Consider the following 20,591-nt stretch of genomic DNA (forward strand, 5'->3'; position numbering starts at 1 on the left):
AGGCTCCTCTCTTCAGTGCACAGATCTATGTGCAGAAAATCCATTCAAAAGTATAAACAAATTGGCTAGAACACACACATCAAGATGAACATAAAATCTGGCTCCTGATCATTCTAAGGTCTGATCACACAGTGTATGGCTATTGTGAGGGTGTTGCCTTCACTGGATATGGGAAACTGAGTTAAGTGCCAGATCTGGCTGCCTAATCCATGCTGATGCCAGGTCTGCTCTATCCTAATGATAAGAAAGAAAAAATAGATATCCTACCTGTCATTAAAGCAGATACAAAATTTTGCAGAGGTCCCAATACTGACAGCAGTAGAAATAAATTTAGGATACAGTGATTTGTTTTTGTTGTGATTCTGGTGGTGCAATGCATACTGACTGACTGGGAAAAAAGAGAGGAAAAAACAACAACAACAAAAAAAGAGCCTTCTTTCTCAGCCTGTACATAGTAAACTGATAATGAATTTCAGTCTTGGAAATCTGTCAAGTCATTCAGATCTCAATGACGAGAGGTAGATGTGGTAATGAGGTAGATGTGGTGATGAGGGAGATCACACTCTGATTTCTGAGAGAGAGGCTGCAGAAGTGCAACGCCCTTTGAGAGGGTTTTGCAGATTGCTGACACAAACCTGCCACAGCTGAGTCAGATCCCACAGAATTAATAAAATCAATGCACAGAATCACAAGGCTTATGCTGTAATGCTGAGATATTAAAATGGGACATTTTAATGTGTCTTCTGATTTTTTATTTTTAATCTTTCAGTTCTTGGTTTCAGTATTCTGCATACAGATAAAAAGAATGCAGGGTCAGTTAGTTTAGCTTAATACCAAAGATTTCCTAGCAGTGACTCTTTAGGTGGATTTGGGAAAATTGTGATGACCTATTATCTGAATATAGTGAAGATTCTCAGAGCAAAGAACCTCTAATCAGACTATTGGGAACACTTCTGCATGACCTAGTGTGTTGTTTATGCTTCATTTCTAATATTTTCCATGTTCCCTAATTTTGCTTAGTTTTAGAGATATATTGGAATAAAATAGCAGTGGAGATGGAATAAAAACTATGTTCAATACCTCTTTTTCAATTGTATACACAAAGTTTTCTACAAAACAATACGTAGGCACTGGAAACATGGAACAAGAAGTGAATTTGTCCCCAAAGGCCTTACTATATAAGAAAAAAGACAACACTGGACATGTAATCATGTGTTTAAGTAAGAAATTGCCAGTCCTGATGAGCATCACTTTTAACAGGTAGATTAATGGCCTAATTGTTTTTGTTGGTACAGTAGCAAAGGAAACTGTGAAGATAAACACTGAGGCAACTTTGATATGTATAGGAAAATTTTTGTAGTCATAAGCATTGGCTTAGAGAAGGCATGAAAGTTCTCAAGGTGATCTAGCATGTGGTAAGTGGAGTACTGACAGCATAATAGGCTGATTCAAAGTGGGGGACGATTTGATTTAGGAGCTGATTTAAGATAACAAATAAGGAGGGCAGGAAGTGTTTGGCCAGTAGAAATACATCATTCTTATTAGGAGTCCTGAAGTGCAGGAAGGATGAAGTGGTCTTTCTGCAATGAATACAAAAGAGAGGTATTAAGGGGGACACTCCAACAAATTTATTTATTTTGCAGTCCAAGTTTAGCAGCCAGCTTTAGATAGCATCTGTAGGGCTAATGGCTTTTCCCAATAAGAAAGCAGTATTGACCTCCTTCTATGGATACCTCTGTTGAAAATTTAATGAACTCAGGTTGAGTTGGAAAAAATAATTTCAGGGTATATTATGTATTCTTCTTTGTCTAACTGTAGGTGGATTTGTTCTAGCATCTCAAGTTTAGGATATAACCTAGATCTGTACAGGTTCAGCATTTTGATACTGGAAGATTGACCCTTGTTAATCAAGATATGGGTCATCACACTGGAATTTAACAGCCTGCTCTATAAATCTGACTGACAAGTAAAGTTACCACTTCTGAGGACTTTGCTTTTGTCTGGATTGGTTTGGTTTCAGTCTGAGTCAGACAATACTCAAACTTTTTTAACAAATTGCTCCTGATACTTGGCAGCTACTCAGAGAAATCAACATATCTGTAACTTCACTGGTATCAGCAAAGAATGTTAATTCTGTTGTCTCACCTGTGAATTAGATTGTCTGGATAAAAGTAATCTGCTGATTCACCAAATTCCACTAAGAGCATGTTGTAGAAACAGAAAATGTTTTCCATAAACAGAATGTTCCATGAGAAAAAAAAAAAAAAAGAGAGAGAGAGTAAGAGAGAGAGAGAAAGAGTACTTTGTGATAACGGAGCAGGATTTTCCCTATGACACATTTTCAATGTCTGTATGGACTGGTTCAGAGAACCAGTATCAATGAAAGAGGTATCCAACGTTCTTAACAAGATAGTTCTGAATATATATCTAATCATATCGGTAATGCTGTCTGTATAGGACTGTATTTGAAAATACACCTTTTATTTAATCACAAAATTCTTTGAGTTAGAAAAGTCCTGGCACTCAATGGCAATTCTGGTAAACAGTGGGAAAGTTGGTTGCATTTTATTGGACATAAATGTCCAATATAGGTTGTTTGAAAATACTAATATGAATAAATTAACTATATATTTCAGATACATTTTTAAAAACTGTTTATTGACTCTTTGCAAGAGATTTAGAAGTTGTTTAGAGCACCGTCTACCTACAGGCAATGACTTGATAAAGTGCACTGTAGCATAAAGTAACATCATGTCAAATGGATCACTTGGCTAAAGGATTTGAGGTGAGAAAATGCAAACACACTGTTCTATCTGGGCAAAGTTTAGCTCTGAATTGCTTCAAAAAGACTGAACTTTGAAGAGTTTAATTTCAGCCTTCTTTGGTATGTAGCTCATTTAAGAGTTCTGCAGTTTGCTATCGTGCTTCTAGTAATTATTTATTAACAGTTGTGGAAAATCCACTCATGACTCACGGAAAAGACCTCTGCTTTCAAAAGTCTGCAAAATACCTTACTCTTCATTGCTTAGGTAAACAAGACAGGGGAGTTCCCTGTCTCAATTGTCTCACAATTTTTTAATAATCTAAAAATACTGTCTGACTTTCAGCCTCAGGCTTGAGTCATAGACTTAAGTCAATAACCATCAATTGAGTCTTATCAAATCACAGGAGATTAGTTTCAGTTCTCTTAGGTTAAAGTGGGCATGGTATAAATTATTCCTGCACAGTTTGTTATTAGGTTTGGCAACGTAACGATTCATTTTATTTTTCCAGACATCTCTCATAAATATGGTTCTCACTCACTCACTCACTCTATGAATCAATAGAGTGTCTGGCATAGAATTTAAACAGAGAAACCTACCAATGGTATATGTATTTTGGGTGGTCAACTTGTTATTTGGTTGGAGCTGAGATACCAATACACTGTGATTATATAGAGATTGGATTGGTAAACAATTAGCAGGGGATACTATTTTTTCAGATTGTTGTCTGAAGAATTAATTTGCAAAATTGAAATATTGAAAAATAATTTGGTTTTTCAAATCTGTGACTATATTTAATATGTTTGCTGATATTACTGATCTGTAAATTAATATTGATTGATGATTTCACTAATATTTTTATGTTCCTCCTTTATGCAGTTACCTTTCAATTTTCACTGGCATGGACTTGAGAACTAAAATGAGGTGCTTAACAATCTACTAGTCACAAGCGTACTGAAATTAACAGATGCCTTAAATTTGAGACCAATCTTTCTCAATATTACTATATATACTGCAAGAAAAACTGCTTATTTAGGTAACATATATTTTATGTATATATGAGTATTAATTAATTAATGCTTGTGAAGCACTTTGAATCTAGAAGACAAATGTTCACAATTTTTTTCGTGTTCGTTACTGTGAAATCCGAGAAAACTCAGAGATGAACGAATTTTTAGACAAATATTTTTTTCACTGAAAGATACAGTTCCAGTGCACCTGAAAATGTTCATGAACCGGAAGTGAACAGAAGAAACATAATTCAGATTAGGACCACAAAAATCAGCAAAGGAAGAGCAGTGCACTGCATTCTCACCACCTCAGATTTTAAAATACTTAGATTCCTTCTGAAAGACCTTCCAATGACCTACTAGATTGGTAACATCCATCTTACCAATAATCACAGAAACATAGCTTAATTTAGGTTACAAGGGACCTCCAGAGGTCAATGTGCAGCCTGTAATTCAAAACAAGTTTAATTAGTCTATGCTGCTAGGGACTTGACCCCATTCAAATCTTGAACATCTCCCAGGATGAAGATTTGAAACCTCTCTGGGCAGCCTGTTCAAATACTTGACTTCACTCAAGACAAAGAAAATGTTTCTAATATCTAACTAGAATTTCCCATGTTCTAATTTGCGCTCATTGCCTCTTATCTCTGTGCATCTCAGAGGAGATTCTGTCTCCCTATTCTTTGCATTTTTTTGTCAGGTAGCTGTAGATAGCATTAAGGTCTCCCCTTCACCTTCTTTTCTCCAGGATAAGGAATCATACAATCATCAAATGAGTTTGAGTAGGAAAGGACCTTAAAGATCACATATTTCCAACACCCCTGAAATGGGCAGGGACACCTCCCACTAGACCAAGATCTTAAAGCCCCATCCAACCTGATCTTGAAGGCCTCCAGGGATGGGACATCCACAGCTTCTCTGGGCAACCTGTGCCAGGGCCTCACCATCCTCATAGTTAAGAATTTCTTCCTAATGTCTAGACTAAATCTACCCTCTTTTAGTTTAAGATTGTTACTCCCTGTCCTATTCCTACACTCGCTGGTAAAGTCTCTCCCCATCTTTCCTGTAGGCCCACTTTAAGGTCTCCCTTGAGCCTCCTCTTCTCCAGGCTGAACAACCTCTCAAACTGTCTTCATAGGAGAGGTGCTCCAGCCCCCTGAGCATCCTCATGCCCTCCTCATTCCAATAGGTCTTTCTTATGTTGAGTGCCCCAGAGCTGAACGCAGCATTCCAGGTAGGGTCTCACGAGGGCAGAGCAGAGGGGGGAAAATCACCTCCCTCATCCTGCTGTCCACACTGCTTTTGATGCAGCCCATAATGCGGTTGGCTTTCTGGGCTGCAAGCTAACCTTGTTGGCTCATGTTGAGCTTCTTATCAAACGACACCTCCAAGTTCTTCTCCTCAGTGCTGCTCTCAATTCATTCTCCATCAAGCCTGTATTTGTTCTTGGGATTGCTCCGACCCAGGACCTTGTCCTTGGTCTTGTTGAACCTCATGAAGTTTGCACATGCCCACCTCTCAGGCCTGTCCAGGTCCCTCTGGATGGCATCTCTTCCCTCCTGCATGTCGACTGCACCACACAGCTTGGTGTCATCTACAAACTTGCTGAGAGTGCACCCAATTTCACTGTCCCTGACACCGACAAAGATGTTAAATATTGCTGCTCCCAACTCTGACCCCTGAGGAACACCACTTTTTACTGATCTCCACCTGGACATTGAGCCATTGACCACAACTCTATGAGTGCCACCATCCAGCCAATTCCTTACCCACCGAGTGGTCCATTCATCACATCCATGTCTTGATAATTTAGATACAAGAATACTGGGGGAGATTGTGTTAAATGCTTTGCACAAGTCCAGGTAGAAGACATCAGTTTCTCTTTCCCCGTCCACCAATGCTGTAAGAAACCCAGCTATAAAAAACAAACAAACAAACACACACAAAAAAACAGCTTTCTCAGCCTCTCTTTGCATGTCCTGTGCTCCAACCCCTGACCCTCTTCATACTCTCTTCTGTATACTAGGGAGGCCCAAACTGGACACACTACTTCAGATATGCTCTCACTAGAGTCAAACAGAAGAGGAGAGGATCAATTCCCTGCATCTGATGGCTATGTTTGCTAATGCAAACCATATGTTTTAAACTGGTTTTGTTTAGACCTTAGCTCTCATTAAAAATACCTGAAAGGTGTTATGTTCTTTTTCACTGACAAGAAAGACAAACACAAAAACTTTCAAATCAAATCATTCCTTTTTTTTTTTTTTTTTTTTTCCTGACTGAACACAGAAATTAGTTATTCACACAGCTTTAGGGAAAAAAAAAAAAAACATTTATCTGGTGCACAGCACATCATATATCCTATAATTTAACTTACAGTTTACTTAGCCACATTTTTTTTTGTCATGTCAGCTTTGAATGGGAAATTGATCTTCCTGTTATTTATTCTTTTCCTGTAAATGATAATGAAGCAGTGCAACTAAAATTGCACAATAAGGTAAAACAATCCTTGTGTTTTGATAATGTTAGAGGACAGTATGCACTTCTAGAGTTGGTGGTTTTTTGCTTTTTTTTTTTTTTTGGTAACACTAAGACAATGGTAGCAAAAATCTACAATCGTCAGATTTATTTCTGTAAGAAACATTCTTTCTGCCTTTTGGATTTGAAAGATAAACAGCAGCAGTATAAGAGCAAAAGTGAACTCTACAGGAATAAATCAGAAATCATGTTGACTGGGTCAACATGCTCTGGCAGTCAAAAGAAGTCAACAAATCTCTGGGCGTCATCAGGATAAGTGCTGAGAACACAACGGAGGGCGTAATTTTGCCACTATATAAAACATTCTTGTGTCCAGTTCTTGAGTACTTAATGCGGTTTTATTCTCCATATGTATGACAATTGAGGAACATTGAGGAAAGTAACCAGATAGGCAATTAAAATAATTAAGTGAATGGACCAGCTACCAAATGAGGAATTTGGAGAATATGAGATCAAGAACTTGGTGTAATTAAGATCTGCAAAATCTTGAAGGTGGATCATAAGCTGAATGCAAAGCTGTTGTGTTTTAAGCTGTAGAGTATTCTAACTATGGGGCATTCAGTCAGGCTTGTAGAAGTCTAGTTTAAGACACAGAAATGACAATATCTCTTGCAGCGTGGTAAGTGAACATCTGGTCTGGAGCTTGCTATCAGAATATTGTTAAAGCAGACAGCATCAGTCAAAAACTCATCAGACTCATATTCTCCCTAGATGTAATCTCCTGTTACCATTGCTAAGAGACAGAATACTGAACTAGATTGATTAGTTATGCATTTCTATGTTAAATGGAGAAATTGAAGCAATTCATCAAAACTAAATGAAAGTATCTGTACTTAATTCTACAATCAGAGTTTTGTGCTTTGGGAATTAGGTGCTCCAGGAGGTAGAGTCAAAAACTGGATTAATTTATTCTCACACAAACAAAGGCAGGAGGAACAGATTCATCCCTTTGGTACATCCCTTTACTAACCTGATCTCCTTCTATGATCTTATGACTCACTTAGTGGACAAGGGAAAGGACTTAGTGGACAAGGGAAAGGACTTATTTACTTGGACTTTAGCAAAGCATTTGATGCTGTTTCTCATAGCGTTTTCCTGGAGGAACTGGCTACTCATTGCTTGGATCGATTATTGTTCACTGGGTAAAAAACTGGCTGAATGGCCAGGCCCAAAGGCTCACTGTGAGTGGAGTTAAACCTGGCTGGCAGCTTGTCACAAGTGGTGCTTCCCAGAGTACAGTACTGGGGCCAGTTTTGTTTAATATTTTTATCAGTGGTCTTGATGAGGGGATCAAGTGCACCTTCAGTAAGTTTGAAGTTGATACCAAGTTGGGCAGGAGTGTTGATCTGCTTGAGGTTAGGAAGGTTTTGCAGAGGGATCTGGATAGGCGGGGCCAATGGTCCATGTCCAATTGTAAGGCATTCCGCAAGGGTAAGTGCCAGGTGCTGCACTTGGGGCACAACTCTATGCAGCGATACAGGCTTGAGGAAGAGTGGCTGGAAAGCGGCCCAGCAGAAAAGTACCTGGGAGTGCTGGTCAACAGCTGGCTGAAGACGAGCCAGCAGTGTGCCCAGGTGGCTAAGAAAGCTGGTAACACCCTGTCTTACATCAGAAATAGTCTGGCCAGCAGCACCAGGGAAGTGATTGTCCCTCTGTACTTGGCACTGGTGTGACTGCATTTCAAGTACTGTGTTCAGTTTTGGGCCCCTCACTACAAGAAAGATACTGAGTTGCTGGAATGCATTCAGAGAAGAGAAACGAAGCTGGTGGAGGGACTAGAAAACAAGACAGATGAGAAACGGCTGAGGGAACTGGGGTTGTTTAATCTTGAGAAAAGGAGGCTGAAGGGAGACATTGCTTCCTACAACTGCCTGAAAGGAGGTTGTAGTGAGGTGGGTGTCAGTCTCTTTTCTCAGGTAGCAAGTGATAGAACAGGAGGAAATGGGCCTCAAGTTGCACCAAGGCAGGTTTAGGTTGGATATCAGGTAGAATTTCTTCATGGAAATAATGGTTAGGCATTGGAACAGGGTTCTCAGGGAAGTGGTGGAGTCACCATTCCTGAAAGCATTTAAGCATTGTGTAAGTATGGCACTTAGGGAGATGGTTTAGTGGTGGACTTGGTAGTGTTAGGATGATGGTTGAACTTGATGATCTTAAGGGTCTTTTCCAACCTAAATGATTCTATGATTCTACAGCAACATGGGTATTCTAGGGTCTGGGAGAACCCAGGCTCAAATTCCTACTTTGCTGACTACATGGATTTGAAATTATGTTTCCTATTCAAATTCTCTAATAACCAAAAGTTATTCACTTTAAATAAGATCTGTCATGTTGCAAAGTCCTCTTCAGTTGGAAGACTTTCAGTTCCCGAGAATCAACTGGATTAATACCACACAGAAACAACACTTACTCTTTCTGTCCAGGAGCAAGTCAGAAGTTAAAATATGACACTTCCTAAACACAAGTAGGAAAACGTTTAATGTAGAGTTAGTGGAATAGCTTCAAATAAGTCTTTATAGAAAAGCAACCTTTGGAGAAAATATTGATGTTTCTTAATATTTTGCTGTTTTTAAAACAAACCTGAAAGATAGTACCCCACTGTTACTCTTTACTGATCCAGGACTAAAGGAAAATAAAAATATGCAAACCTTATTTGTAACCATTTATCTAAGCTTGGAATTTAAATAGTCTTTTTATTTGATAATAGTAGAGATACTTTGTATAGTTAGAATTTTCCATGTCAGTTTGGAACATGTTTTATAAATTATTTTTCACTGAAAATAAATAAAGCAATAACAAAACATAATTCATAAGCTCTACGAAACTTCCAGTGAATGTTTGTCATAGTTTGCTTTCATTGAGGAATTTCCAGTTTATATGCCAGGGGAACCAAAAGACATATAGCTCCAGGTTTTTTATTAACTTGAAATACTCTGACACAACTCCAGACAGGTATTTTCTAACCTGTTTGTATAATATATTACACTTCAGAACTGACTAGCAATAAGTGACTAAACAAACTAGACAGTACTGAAACTTGAGAATGATATGACTTGAAATCTTCCTAAAACCTTTTCCTGACTGTCTTGTGGTCTTTCTGGTATCATGATCAATTTCAACAGAAAAACTGGTTAAGAAGAAGGTGCTCTAACCATTTTAAGGAGTCTACAAACTTGCTACTCTGAATCTATTCTGACTTAAGCCTTGTGTCATTTTAGTAAACTTTTTTATGTTTATGAATCTGCAAGTATGAACCATCATACAGGAAGTCTCATTTATGAGATTGCTTGCATTTTGTCTGTATTCTTCTCTTACACATGGAATATTTAATTATTTTTCTAAGTCTTCCAGTAAACTGAACCATGCTTCACCTGGAGGAAATATGTGCTGATGACTTCCAGTAGCCCCTAGTCTCCCGCTAGTGTGTCCTCAAGTGCTAGGAAAGACAGTAGGAAATTTAGGGTGATTGAACAGCTCTGAGCCTTAACTGGGAGGTTAATTGCTGGTAAAAGTCATTGAGTGGTAAGCACCTCTCAGGATGTATATGTAGTTATCATAGTGGTAGTGATTAGAAGCAGCTGTTTAATACGCCTACTGTTTGTGAAATGCCTGAACGTAGTTAACTACAGAGATGCGCAAAAAGTAGACATCTGTAGTGGATCTTAGATAAAGCCTTCTGACTGATTTAGCACAGTCCTCAGGTAATAAATATACTGCCTTCATATTTAATATTCATTAAGACAATGAAATAAACTCAATAAGCCACTGTATGCAATCTTCAGACAGATAAAGTTTACATGGAAGTCAACTGTAATGGACTACAGGAAATTAAAAAACATGAATCTAATGTCTGTAACAAGCTAGTTTTTGTTGCTGTGATGTTTTAAATACTCTAGCAAGAGCAGTTACTTCTGAGCTGTATTTTCCTTATGTGTTTTACAGGTGTAAACTTTTGTAAGATTCCTTACACAGGTATTGACTTACAACTAGAAATGTTTTCAGCAAGGGAAAAATACCAGTCTAATTTTTGTTTTCTTCTGGTGCTTTATAGGAAGAGAAGTACTTGCTTATCTTATTGGGCACATGAAGAGTCCAAAGAATTTAATGGTTACTTTACATCTTGGGAAATTGCAGATTACAACATGCATCTAGCTGAAAACTAACTCTGGATTAATATATAATGTTTCAGCATGTATTGGCAATAAAAAAGAAACATTTTTATTTATACATTTGGCAAAAGTTCTAAAAACAAACAAACAAACAAATAAACAAACAAAGTGTCAGAGAGCAAGAGGGAATGAAGTAAACAACTTATATATCTTTTTTAAAAGTACTTGAACACAGTGAAATAGAAGGCTCCATAATGAGATTATTCAACACCAATGAGGCCACACCTGGAGTACTGTCTGGTTTCGGGCTCCCAAGTACAAAAGGGACATGGACATACTGGAGAGAGTCCAACAAAGCGCAACAGAAACTATGAAGGGACTAGAACATTTCTCCTGTGAGGGAAGGCTGAGAGATCTGGGACTGACTCTTCACCTTCTAGAAGGCTGAATAGAAGAAATAGAAGGTTCTGTCTGAATATCAGAAAACACTTCTTTTGCTGTACGGATGACAGAGCACTGGCACAGGTTGCCTGGAGGGATTGTGGAGTCTCCTACTTGGAGATCTTCAAAAAACCTCTGGGCATTGTGGTGGACAAGCTGCCCTAGGTGTCACTGCTTGAACAGGGGGTTGGACTCGACGAATTCCAGAGGTCTTTTCCAGCCTCAGCCATTCTGTCATTCTGTGAGATGAAGGAAGGAAGAATCTCATAAATTTATCTCTGTCTTATGTGGTGTCCTCTGAGGCAATCAGATGAGAAGTCCTTATGCCCAAGGATTGCTTACTGTCCTTAAGGTAAGCTAAGTTCCACTTATGGATGAGAGCTTGATAGGGAGAGATTTAAATCCTAGTTTTCAGTCTGCAGCTTATCTGATCCCAGAGAATTTGAAGGGAAATTTTGCAGAGTAGTGTAACATCAGATCCCCTCTACCACAAAGGTTTGTGCAGATGGCCTATCTGACCTAGATTTAAAAAGAAATCAGTGCAAAATTGTATAGCTGAGAAGTACTGAATTCATCCAATAGAAAACAGTGACATATATGTAAGATGTGTTTAACTGTCTTTCTACAGCAATGCTAAAGTAAGGCTTGAAACAATTAAGTATATTGCCTTTCATAAAACTGTACACTAGGGACTGGTCTGAGAAACATGTTTGTAACTCCGATTGCCAGAGAAATTTCAATGGTTTCTGCCAAATTCTGCCAAATTACTTAATTTTCCTTAATAATAATTTTACCTTAATAATTATTTTCCCTTTATCCTTATCTCAACCCATGAGTTGTTTTTTTTCTTTTCTTCTTCCCCTCCTCTTCTGAGGAGGAAGAGTGAGAAAGCGGTTGTGGTGGAGTTCAGCTGCCTAGCAAGGTAAAACCGCCACAGGAAGGCATAAAAAAGAAACACTACAATTGTTCCATTATACGTGACACAACACAGGTGTCTACACACACACAATTGAGAAGCCTGGTGAGATCCTTTTCAGTACCAGAATGGTCTTTATGCCTGCCAAGAGAAATATTTTAGAGGATGGTTGTACTTTAACGTGAGTGCAGATGTGCTTTGAGAGAAGGGTTGGGGCCCGGACCCAGAGCAATGGCAGAGGGTGGGAATACACCCACCCTGAGCATTTCGCAGCTGCTGCTGATCCTGCTGCTGGCCAGCCCTGGAGGAGCAGTGAAAAGGAGGTATCTTAAGGAAAGGGAGATGGGAGTGCCAGATTAGGATGCTGAAAGCTCCTTCTTTGTCTACTCACAAATGTAAGCTGTGCTACTTTCCCTAATTCATTTGCCTTTACAGTTTTGCAGCTTCCATTTGATTGCTCTTATGAATTTGGCTCTGCATTGAGCCTCCGTGTAACCTCCATATAGTGTAACACTGATATGGTCTCTCTGACAATGACATTGTGGTATTTCAGCATCAATATGAATAAACATTTATGATAAGTGTCACAGCCTTGGCAAGTCTTCTGTTAACTGATGTATTTCTAATTTTACTTTTCTATAATCCCTTAACCTCAGTAACCAGTGTGAATTAATGGCAGATGCTCTTTATCACTGCAGTGAATGAGAGCGTGCTGCCTACTGAGGAGAGAAGAACAAGTGAAAAATGCCACTTTCTGGTATTTGCTGGTACAGGAAAGAAAATGTTGAAGTCCAGAGCTAGGAAAAACATGACTGGAACTTTTCAGCAGGTATAAGAACAGAGACACATGGCAAAAAATAATTTCTAAGGCCTTATAAAAAGTGCTGTAGAAATTCATCTTTTTCATCCTCATTTCTTCCCACAGCTACCTTGTTCAAAGTGTTTAGTGTTTAAAGCTGCATGACTTTGATCAGGAAGACTGAGAACATTTTACCAGAGACTCTGTGGGAGAAAACTTCATCATCTTTTCCCCATCCCATGTATTTGCAGTTGAATGCTGGTCATCATGTGTTTGTATTACAGTATCTGTAGGTCTTGTGAAAAAGAGGGATGGAAGCTGTTATCTTTTTGTGAAAGTGAATACAGGAGGACATCTATACAGCAGAGGCTGGGGAAAGAGGGCAGAATGACAGAGAATGCCAGAAGAAGGAATGAGGAGATCTGTAGTAATTGCTGAAAATGCTGGTAACTTTATTTATATAGAGCACTGTAGTATGCAAGGCATGTTATGGCAGTGGATAGGCTAATAAAGTATGTTTGAATTATTAAATTTACTTATCTAGAGAAGTTAAGTCTGAATCACATTAACTTTCATTTGCATTTGCAAACCGTGTTGATTGGTTACTTTTTCTATATCAGGTTCTGACCAGTATTTCACAGTTACAGGAAATCCACTAATATCATGAAAATATGCATCAATAAATTTGAACATGATTGAAAAAAACAATGTAAACTACAGGAGAGTCCACTAAAGATAGATTTTGAATGCCAGCCAACATTTGGGAACCTTTTTTTTTTTTTCCAAACCCATCTTTTTCTGACTTCAGATACAGCAAAACACCAAGACTAATTCATACTCAAAATTCTGTGATGTATGGAACTTGAATATACCTCCCACCATCTTGGTGGCCTCCCCTAAACTCAGTCCATATGGAGGGGGTGAATTTTTAATTACATGTACCAAAACCTTTACATTGTGTTTCTTTGTAGTAGAAAAATTAGATGTTTATTTCTGTGCTACTCACCATTATAGTGGAAAACTGCACTTTGTTAGGTACCACTAAGAATTTCCTTAAATCCCCTTTTAGTAATTTTACTAGTAATTCAAACCATAATTTTGACCTCACCACTTGCCAGTAACACTTCCTATAAAACTGTATGCATCAGACATCTAGTTTTCCTCCCTTCTTCTCAAGAGCTTTTGCAATAGAGTTGAGAAAGTGCTTTTTAACAAGCCCAGCTGTATAAACATGTGTGGTTGGCAAGCAAAAGCCAAGGCTGTAAAAATCATATTTCCTTTTGTAAGTGTTTTTAAAATGTATGGTTTGCTCCTAAAACTGCTTACAAATCAAAAATGTACAGTAAGCTGTAAAGAGGGTCTTCTATGCACTTCTGTGGAGGACAAGCAACAGTCCTTAGCATTTGTGATGCTCTCTCTTTTTCTTATCTTCAATTTATTTTTTTCCCATTCATTTCACATTATATTGAATTATTTGCTTATATATGTGGGAGGCTTTGATCCTGAACAGAAATCTGAGATAGATGTTCAGGTGGAAATTGGGTATTGACTTGGAAAAAGAACAGGCATTAAGAATATGGTTCAACTAGGCTGTACTTTTAATGACTGATGCATCTGAAAAGAGTTTTGTAATACCTCAATCAGCATGTATTATCATTTTGTGAACAGCAGCCACAATTTTCATATTTTTAACTGGCACTAAAGAGAGGGTTTCTCTCCCCTCCTCAAAATCCACATCATTATCTGCCCTCTTCCTCTGTGACATTTCTTCTTACAGTACCTAGGAAGACAAAGTTGTCCACAGGGTTAAGTGCAAGAGGCAGCACTGGTTTGAAATACCAGTATCTATTCAGCAATGCTTGTACTTGTTCAGGTTTGTTATTACGTGGGAAGTACAGAAGGTACAGTGCTCTTCTTAATTACCAATCAGTAGAAAGCTGAGTCAGAAGTCATGGGAAGTCCTCATTACTGATAGTAAATGTGTTAACACACATCAGAGAAAAGACCTTGTGGAGACAGAAGGATGTGTGTGGTTCTGCTAGGCTGCTATCTCCAATTTTACGAAAAAGTTGCCTGAACAAAAACATTTCAGAGTATATTACATTTTTAATTTCACATTTCTAAAAGAGCCATCTGTCCTTCCTGAAGGTGTAGAATTCACAAAACTGAAGTTCAAACTCCACTTGGACGTAAATCGTGTGGAATTTCTGTTTCATTTGAACAATTTATTTAAACCCTGGATCGTCCAAACTTTTAGAAGTAACTGTTGAAATACTATATAAATAAATCATCAAGCCATTTGTTTTTTTCCTACTGATGATTTATACTACACCTACAACCAACTACGTATTTCTATGAACAATAGTTATCCATACATAGTGGATTTTTTAAGGTTTGAGAATAAAGTTGCATGTTACTAAAACTGTTTACAGACAGGGAAAATATTTTGCCACGATGGAAGAACTAAAATTAAAATGTTTTTATTATATATTATATGTATTTCTTTGTTGACACAAGGAATAGAATACATCAAACTTAACCAAGATCTAATTATGAATGTCAGAGACCCACAGTGCTATAGAGGTAGTCTTTAAATAGATTTTGTGTTTGCAAATGTAAACAGTAGGATTTTAAAAATAGAAATATAGGGCGTTGGATGTCTCAAAAAGACAAATATAGAAAATTAAGATTTTACTTTTGAACTGGATTACTGGGTTTTTATTTTCCATTATTTGTACTGTTAACCAGTTCCTTCCCATTAGGAGCAAAATTATACTGGCTAGAGAAAAAAATATTGCTTCCCTACAGTTTACTAGCAATAGAAATAACAGGATATTTTGTACGTGCATATTGGTGTGACCAGTCAACGAACCCCTTCAATGGAAGAAGGCTCTGAGGAGATGGGGAAAGGTGATGTGCTCATGAAGGTCAGGGAAGAATGCAGAGCACAATTAATGGTGGGTGTTGCAAAGAAATCTGACCTTTTCTCAATGCAAATGGGACTGGAGGTTACATCTGCTGAGCAGATCAGCCAGCTAACTCAGTGGATCAACCAGCTTTGTAAATGTTTGTCCCTGAATTAATCAGAAGAGTGCAAAATGTATTCCTGAGTTAGCCAGACCAGCATGGGGAATGTATATGTGGCTCAACACCACAGCGAGTATAAAAAAATAAAAAACTCTGAAGAGAGCAAAGGGTGAGCTGATTTCAACCCATGTACTACTTTATGGGAACGGTGGACACCCAGTGGCATTACAGTGAGCATATAACAGAGACTGGTAATAAGGATCACATTTGTATTGTGATTCAGCTGAATGTTGCAATTGTACTCTGTAACTGTAATTTGTAATTGCACTTTGTAACTGTAATTTATTGTGATTTGAGTGTATTGCTACATCACTGTGCTAAATCGAAATTCCATGTAACTTTAAAAGAAAAATCAAGTAAGTAAACTTTGTATTAAACATTAAACCCTACTTGTAGAATATCCAAAAGAGACCAGTCAGAGTTTATTGGACTTGAACAATTGGGTACCACATTTTACAAAGTAATAAAGTAACCTTAATGAAAGAATAAAATACAAGCTTAGCACACAATGACTGCTGTCATTCTTCAAATAATTATCTCTTTTTTTTTACAAGTTCCATCTATTTCTTTCACAACTCAATAAAATTCAATTACAGCAACTGCTATAAGTGTCTTCCTCAAACTGTTAGTGCAGCTTGGATACAGGAGCACTATCCTGACTGCAGTGAGAAGCACAACAAATGAACCAGTTCTCGAGCAGGTCAGTACCTAGTGACATACCACTACATATGTACAAAAATTGACATTCCAGCAGAACTGGAAGGCAGCTGTGGTCCTGGTGAGTGCTCAGAGTGGTAAGGAGGAACAGAGCATGGTCTGACCTCTGTGGGAGTTTGCAGCTACTGCCTTGCATGGAGTAGCTGACTGGGATGCCTGCACTTCTCTGGGGCCCATTTCCCATATCTGTTGAGTTTCTGCCAGGCCAGGAGTTGTTTGTACAGAATAAGTCACCTGCAATGTGTATCTCTGTGTGCGTTGGATGGTAGGGCTCCTCTACAGATGGTGGCTATCAGGTCATTACAATCAGCAGTACCCAGCTGTGAGGGGTCAGCACATCACCTTGAAGAGAGGCATCCAGTGGCATTTGAGATGCAGGAGGGAACCCAAGACATTTGCATGAGACTGTCAGATATAATGAAGGAATGATTAGAGCTGTTTGTCCTTCAAACAATGTTGGATGTCTGTGTCAACAACTATAAGCCCTAGGTGCCTACCTCAGAGTAAGCTGAAATGTTCTCTAGAGTTTAGTGAGTGTATTGACCAACTTTTCATCATTTATAATGAAAGTTTAGACACACAGCACCCAGGAAGATACCCAAATTTAGTTCTTTTTTTTTTTTCTTCTATTTAGTTCTTTTAAATTTTAGTTCTTTTTTCTTCTGCAGCTGAGTCTTTCCCTGGAGCTTAATGAATACAGAAGGTGCTGCTGATCAGCAGCTCCCAGTGTGGCAGCAGCACCCAGGTCCTGCCAAGCTCGAGCAGGTGCTGTGCTGCAAGTTGCTTTGCTATGTAGGCAAGCAGAAAGGCAGTCCATCCAAATAGTTTGCCTCTGTAGGACAAAGTGGTCCACAGGGTCTGCAGGGACTCATTTGATCAAGAGCCATTGCCTTTTCAAAAATGTATATATGTTTTTTGCCTCTGGCACTAGCCCCTGCTGAACACATCCAAGCATCCCAGTTGCATCTTTTGGCCAGTAAATGGCACAGGGATGCTGCGGTTTGATTTAAAAAGGAGTCAGGCGTGCGCAATATCCTTGGCCGTTCCAGCTGAAGACCTGCCCGTGGGAGCCATTCCCATGTCATTGGCCCCCTCTTGTAACAGATCCTGCAGATGGAGTCAAACCTGCAGAGGCAGAGCTGGGGCATGTGTTTTTAACCACTCCAGGACTTAATTTATCCAGCTGCACAATGGCTCTCAGAATACCTTCCTTCTCAGAGGAAGCTGATTTAAACATGATGGTGTAACCCTAGGCACTGGAGACGTTCCAACTTGGAATACAACTTGTGGTAAGAAACATTAGCAAATTGGCCCATTGACTTTATTTATCTTAGTTTATTTGTCTTGAGTGAAGTGCCTGCTGTTTCAGAGTTAGAAAGCATTCACCACGTTCACTCCCCAATGCTATTTTGAGCACCAAACACAGGGGGTAAATCAAAACATGACACCTTTCAATTATCTGCGGTCACAAAATGCATGTTGAAGCTATATGGTTGGCACAATCTTTGTTTTCAAATACTTAGTACTTTAATGCTGGTTTGAGGTACTTCATTTCTTCTTACCATTTCTCCCATTCCTCTTTATTCATTTTTTTCTTTGGGGGAAAAAACAGCGTGCTTATTCCAGTCTCTGCTGTGCCTGTGAAAATTACCATCAGCCCAGCCAACTTTACCCACACCCACAAGATGCCAGGACTGCAGAAATTTTGCAGTGCTTATTCAAAACATAGTATTCAGCAGTTTTGTGGGTTTCAGTGTTTGCAAAATGTAACTTCTTTGTGCTTGCTTGTTTGCAGTGGGGTCAGCACAAGGTCTATGAACTACTGCTGTCTGCTTTTATCTCTATTTACATCTCTCTTCACAGTTTTTAGCTCCATTTTTTATTATTTTTTTATTTTTATTTTTAAACTCGGACAGTGGCATCACTTGAGCCTGAGCAATAACTTGAATATCTTACATTGCCCAAGACTGGCAGGCTTTGAAGTTGCCATATGTCCTTGCCAACTTTAAAATCTCCACTTCCTAGAAAAGGCTTTAGGGTCAATGCACTAAGGTAACAGAGAGCAAATTCAGGGTTCTGTACTTAGTTCTCAGCTCTGTCAAAGTCTTTTTGACTGCCCTTAAAGAAAAAAAAAAATCACACACTACGTCTGTAATGTTTTTTCTGAAAAGGGGGAACAGTGCTGATTTTCACTGCCACTTCAGTATGCTTGTTTGCACGGTGCTTTGTCAGTGTCTCTTCATTTTGTGTACAGGGAACAAACAAAATCTGTGCCTCTATATGGGCCTCTTGCCACTAGTGTACTATAAATAGCAATAGAAATAAAATGTGCAAGAAAACATATTGGATCATGTATATTTGCATGGCGAAGGCTCCCAAGGGAATCAACCAAATGTGCAGAAAACACAGTTCAGCAACAGTGCATACACAGAATACTCATTACACTTTCTTTGAGAAATCAATTTCTGTCTTACAATTTTTGTTTACTCTGTGCAACCAAATAATTATAGACTCCTCACATTTTTCACTTTAAATGTTATCTAATCACATGCAGAATCTGTTCAAAGCAATGGGCTGTGATTTTGCTTTTTTCATTGTCTTATAATAGCTTAAGGCCCAGCTTTATGCATCTCTTCTTACACAAATCTAAAAATAAATTGTTTTCAGAAATGTTGCCTTTTTTTCCAGTTAGCTAACCTATATTTATTAACGTAATCCTGAAAACACTTAGGAATAATTTGGGATTATTCTGTCATAAAAAACAATGGACTGATCACATTTTTACAGTGGCAATTAGCTTCTAAATTAAATTCTCTTATTTCAGAAGCAAAGGTCCCAATGTCACAACTGACAAAGAGAAGTTGGATAAAGGTAAAACACTTTTTGTTAAACTTGGCAAAGTGCAATGATATACAAATGCTGGTATACAATTATTCTCCCTTAGGTGCAAGAAAGCTCATTTCAGGGAATCTGGAAATCACAAGAATTTTAACTGTGCAGTTTAAAGTTTTTCATTTTATTTACAGATTTCTGAGATATGTTTGGTACTGTTCTGCAGAACAGTGATGCTCACAACTTTGCAAAGTCTCAGGAAATAGTTCCTAATGCTGTTTGAGTAACAGATTGAGCTTTTTCACAGCGAGCTACACTGATTTTTATTTGTTTCCTGTTTTGTCAACAAGGCAACATCAATTGCAGGGTAGTGTGTACCAGAAAGTGTTTACCAATGTCTACCAGAAAGCTGCTTGAGGATTTCCATGCCAGAATAGCCTCCACAAAAGAGGAGAGTGAATTCAGGTGGAACAGGACCTCCACTTGGCATCCACGCTCATGGGCACGTGTTGCGATACAAGTCTTAGCAGCAGCTAAGGTTGGAGTGACCCTGGGGAGACACTAGTCATCAATGAACCTTCAACATAGTAATGCCCATGTATGTCATAATGCCAGATTTATACTATTTTCCACCTCGTAACTCAAAATCACATATTTCTGTCATTCTAGACACACAGATTCATTGCCTGCCTATAGCTGTTAGGTTGTCTCTCTCAGAGAAGTAGCTTTCTCATTGATCTACAGCTGTAGAATGTAGAATTTACTTCTCATGAAGTAAATTAAATTCATGTTTTTAAGGAAGACAGATTGTATGAACTTTACATGACCTGCTTTACTACTAATCAAAAACACTTTTAAATATTCAAAGCTTTTTCCTGGTGTTTAACATTTCTGATATTTTTTTTCCTCAAGCTGTAAATTAGTTTGAAAGATAGACAGGAAGTCACTTTAAGGATCCCTGAAGTATAATTAGTATTAATGCTTTAGAATTATATTTCCTTACAGAAACAAGGAAATGTGGTGTCATATTATAAACTCCATGATGTTACTTCTCATCAGCCAAAGCAGCATTTATTTAAAATATAACTGCCTCTGTATAACTACTGAAAAGTTGCAGAATTTGCTTAAAAATTTGTAAAACTCTTCTATTTTTTATCAAATAGTAGAATAGTAGCAATCACTCCAGCAGAGAGGAGAAATAAGCCAGTGTAAGTTATTGCAAAATAATCAAAAAGTGATGTTTTCTTCTGCCCATTTATTCCCACAACCCATGTAAATTCTGAGACTGTGTTTATATGAAGATACTGTTTCAGAGACCTCAGTGGGACAACAGATGCCTAAACCACAGCATCGGGGAGGAAAGAAAAAGTAGTTGTCTAA

This window comes from Anser anser (assembly GCF_964211835.1).
Source record: "Anser anser genome assembly, chromosome: 1".
NCBI lineage: Eukaryota > Metazoa > Chordata > Aves > Anseriformes > Anatidae > Anser > Anser anser.